Genomic DNA, 5399 nt, shown 5'->3' with positions numbered 1-5399 from the left:
TGGATCTTTTTAGCTACTTTGCTCAGCCCTGAGCAGAATTAACATAGCTCCTCGGTACACCTGCAGATAGTGTTATGGAGAACACTTACAACTCTATTTGTATTTAAATGTTTGCTTTCATTGTTCTTGTGATTACACTGAAAATACATTGCTTTTTAACCACAATTTATGGGCTTGGAATGCAGAGGAGTACAGAACCAGGTCTCAAAATTGCAGTTCCTCCCTACACTCATTTATGTTTCCTTAATATAAGTTCATTTTTTAATTTCCCTGTTTTTACAATGGTAAGTTCTCAGTACAGGCAAACTCATTTCTCTCCCACCATTAAGGACTAGTTATATTTCAGTTTGCTCAAAAGGTATTAATGAACACTCACTCTAAGCATTTTTAGCCAGCTTATGATGTTTACTCCAATGTCTCTTTTCTAAGGGCTCATTAATTTTGAAGAATAATATCTAATTGCTGAATATAAAGTATTTTTTACAACACTGAGAAATGTATGGGTTATTGCATTCACGTTAAGCAAGTAATTCATTAATGTGTCACTTGAAGTATCCACCATCCTCAGTTACTATTTCAGGGGTCTAATCTACGTGCATTTCCTTGCCAACGGCTGAACTGTTAATTGCAACATCAGCAAGGGTACAAGATTTATTGTTGGCCTATTCTAGAACAGCCTCATTTAAGGACAAATCTACAACGGTGACTGAAGAACTAATCAGAATGATTGTGTAACTTACCCAACATTTTTCAAGACAAAACTACTGCAGCTAGAACCTGACCAATAACAACACTTCCTCGTGCCTAGATGCCATAACTTTCTCAGATGACAGTCATGTATTCAGCATACACATTTCATGTACAACATTAGCAAAGCCTGTCAAGTGTTCAAAGCCATGTTCATGTGTCAGAATGTGTATTTCACTACTGGAATTTCTTTCAGAGCAGGCTGAGCTGTTATAGGCATTAAGTACACACACACACATGCATACCCACACCATTTCTTTTTGCAGTAGTGTCATGATGCTGTCACATACTGCTGTCCCTAGAATCACTTCTGTTCAAAGTTATAAGATATGAATCAATATATTTACCTGATTTCAGCCTCTGATGATCTGTTTGCAAACTTGTCTTTAACTTTTTTTTCAGTTTTCCTTTTCTATCTGAACCTAATGAAAATAGGAAACTTGCAGTAATTCATCAAAGTTATTTGCATTATTAATATTTTAAAGTTGTTTACAAGTTTTCCTTCAGTATGGGGTTGATAAGATGGTCGTATGGTTGTATAATATGCTTCTCTTACAATTCCTGTTACAGAGCTGTTGTAGCCTTAGTGGTCCAAGGGTAAATAAAAGCCAAAGCCTACAGGGAGAGGGGAACATTGCAGCAACTCACCTAGCTGGAAATGTCACAGGAGTTTCAGACCTGCCACTGGAATGCATGAAGAAACTCTCATCTGCTGAAGGTTTATTATTCAAAACAAACCCTTCAGCTGCTTCACCTGTGAAATGACATTGTGATTCCTTACAAACCTTGCCTAAAAATTATTTATCAGAGAAAACAGAACTACCTTTTTCATTTCCCTTACCAGCTGGAAGGCCTGTGTGGTGATGAGACACATCAGAGAGCAGAGTGGAAGGTACAGGAAGTCTTGGATAACAACAGATAAACTGGAGAGCTCTCCTTTCAGTTACCTTATCACAGATTGTCCACTAGTGTGTTTTTGTCTTTCTCTTCCTCACATACCTGCCACTATAACATATATATTAGAATAATTTAGCCTTACAAGGAGAGGGTGAATGGAAATGTGTTGAAAATGTTCTTTTGAGACAAAAAAAAAAAAAAAAAAAAAAAGGCGGAAACCCCAAGGCATTTAGTTAATTTTCTATATGGCTTTTAGTACTGAGTAAAGCTTCTTTTCTAGGCCAAAGCATTTTACTATTGCAATAAAACATTTAACACTTGATACCAACTTTCCTCCACCCAGAGAAAATTTTTTATATTTGCAAAATAGCTTTACTTTTTTAGCCAAAAAAGAAAGCAAATAATATATTTCTGACTAATAGCATGATTCCAAACCTATCAAAATTTTTCTCCCAAGCATTCTATTTTCTCCCACAAATAAAGGGAGAGAAAAGCCATAGAGAAATAAAGTCAGAGCAAAGACATTGTGACTTTGTTATGATATCATTGTTAATGATAAACATGTAGGCTGATCTACTAGAAAGAAATATACAGCCAAATGATGCCAGAGGTACCCCCTAAGAACAGAGCTGAGTGTACAGACTTTCACCAGCAGCAAGGAGCCCCAGCCCACAATCACACACACAATGGGGAAGGTTGGAAGGCACCACTGGAGTTTGGTCCCACCTTCCTGCTCAGGAAAGTCCCCTAGAGCACATTACTCTGGGTAGTGTCCAGATGGGTTTGAGTTTCTCCAGAGGAGATTCCACAACCTCAAATATGTAACGTGCTGCAAGAGAATCATGATGTCTCATTTTTTAAAGAGTTTTTAAAGAAACAGAAAGGAAGAATCAGATCTTTCTGCAGAATGCTTCTTAAGCTAATGTTTTCAGCTTTAATCAGGTCGAAAAGGGAAGTCAAGCACAGAAGAATCAAGAAAAATGGAGATATTTAAGAAATGAGGCAGCTAGAACCCATGATGAGACATGGTCAGACTCTTTTATGTAACCAGAGAATATAAACAAGATTAAAGAGTAGATAAATAAAGTGCATCTACTTCAGAGATTTGTGAAATGACAGCTTTCTGATAATGAATACAAAAGAAATAACAGGAACACTCATATTTTGCTAAAGGACCTACTTTCAGAAAAGACACACAAAGACATGTACTCCCTCCCAAGTAAGCATCTAAAGAACAGGGATAATCTAGCCCTAACAGGCTGTGTCACATTTTACTATTTCATCACATTGTAAAGTTTATTAGGATTTCAGCAATAAGTATCTTTTCTTGCCTAATGGAACATAAAATTGTATTACTTATGTATATTTTTCACAAAATATTTCTAATGCACTAGTTGCTTTGTAATTAATTTTCAACAAAGTTCCTTTAAAATCAAAGTTTTTTTGGGTTTTTTTTTTTTTTGTTTTTTTCTGGAAGTGGCTCCTGTAGTTGTCAGAGCAGGTCCAGTGCCAGCTGGCTTTGCACTGGGTCCATGCACAGCTTGGCACTTGCCTTTGTATGAGAAATGAAGACTAATGCTCCAACCCTCTGACTCAGGCTCAGGAGAGGCACTGATCATGAGGCAATTTCAGGGCACACAGGTATTTTGAAAAAAAGGATAGGTTTGGTTGGGGTTTTTTTCAGTATAATGCCAGCAAAAACTCTGCCTTTTTGTGGTGCGACTGAGCTATACTCCTAGAGACAAGCAGTGTTACCCATTCAGTTCATTCAACATCTGACAAAAGCCAAGACAACCACACACACGAGTTCCTTCAGCGAACAAAACTTCCCTAAGAAAGCACTGTTTCTGCTCTTTAGGTTTAACAGCCAGCATGGAAAGAATAGAAGTCAAAATCCCCAGAAACATCAACATTTTGATTACTTTTCCAGCAAGATACAAGGAGATTCTTCTGCCATAAATTATCACGCATTGGATTTTTCATCTGCAGGTTGAAGTTAAGTTGGTACGAGGTAGTGAATTTTTTTTTTATGCCTATATTATACTCAAGCACTTCTTTTTTAATGTTGACCCTTTATAACACAGCACCCACATGCCTAGAAAGTCCTAACTTCATCCATTCTTGCATCACATTTGCCTTTGTCATAGATATCACTGTGGCTAATTATTCCCCTAAAGTTTCTAATTTTATACCTTCCACTTATCTTTTTTTTTCGCTCATGATCTTTTTAAGTAGAGGTGTGTTTGCATCCCCATTTCCTGAGAGCTATGAGCATGTCTGTGGACAGCTGCCCCAGCTGAGGGGTTGAGGTGGACTTGCATAAGCATTTGTCTGTGACTTGTAGGCAATAATTTGAAAACATGGCTTGCAATCTAATTGTTGAATTTTCTTTTAAAGTTAATGGAATATTATCTACCTCTTTTATGTATAACCTCTTCATTATAATCCTGCTTTTCCAAGTCAGGCAGTTACATCAAATACATGACATTGTTATGGATTGAGCAGCTATTCCGACTTCCCTTACATCCCTGCTTTTTGCTGCCATTGACTTTTTATATAGGCCTTCCCAGTGTACTCTCTTTTAACAGCAGAAGATAAATCATCCTTTCATGCACAACCAGGTATCAGAGACTGCAGTCATTCCAGGATGGATTTGCTCTACCTTTAGAGCCTGCTCTTCAGCTACAATTGCACTTAAGGTCACACTCTAATTTAGCTCTTTCACACAGATTGCTGAAATAATAGATAATAAATATTTTTACTCATAATATTATTAAGTATCCTAAGATAAAAATCAAAATGACATTAAGCTTTGTTTTTATCGTTCGACAAGACTGTTACAATCTCAGAAAAAGTAATCCACCCTAGAATGTTTTGAGCATAATAAATTTATGTAAAGCATTCAGCAGAAGCATGCAAAGGCCAGGGCAAGCAGGGCATCTACTGTGAGCGTCTATGTAGGGAACACAGGTCACAGAAAACGCCCCAAACTCTGGCTTTTACAGATGGTTCCTGCTGCCACAAAGGATTCAGGCTCATGGGGACTTAGGAGAAAGGAGGTAGCATGGGCATTAAGGACCCCATATCATCTGAATGGAAACCCAAGGAGTGAGACCTGCTCACAGGGAAGAAATGATGACCTGGTATCAAATTATCACACAGTGGCTCTTGTTTTATATCACAGTTTTACAAACTACTATCATCTGACAACTGTGATCTTTGAATTTTTTCTATAGAGTCATAAATCTATGTTGATCATAATATTATTAATTATTATTAATTATTAATAGTATAAAATATTATATAAAATAAATTAGATATCATATTGTATATACACTATAATATTTATAATAATAATTTATAATCTTGATAATCTACCTTGATAATCTCTTTGCAGCATATAGTCTTTCCAATATATATCATAACTAAGGTGTGAGATTACAACTTGTGAAATGCAGCTGTGCTAAAACAGTAAGACAAAAATTCACCTTCATCAGTAGTTACCAAAACAAATAAAAGAAGGAAGAATGCAAATGGCACCTATTTCAGACAGTAACAGTGGGTGATATTCCATGTTGCAGAATTTTGTTGGCAGATAATTCCTCTGACAATAGCAGTGCAGAATTTATCCTACAATCAGAACTTTAGCCATCCACTTTAGATCATAATACATGATAATTTACAAATACAAAACCACTAGAATGAATGATTGTGTTCAAATGCCACATTCCAACTCAGCTGTTCCACTCTCTGCT

Source organism: Passer montanus, unplaced genomic scaffold, assembly GCF_014805655.1.
Source record: "Passer montanus isolate IOZ18808 unplaced genomic scaffold, ASM1480565v1 scaffold103, whole genome shotgun sequence".
NCBI lineage: Eukaryota > Metazoa > Chordata > Aves > Passeriformes > Passeridae > Passer > Passer montanus.
The sequence above is the reverse complement of the archived record's forward strand: the minus strand, read 5'-3'. Positions refer to the sequence as shown.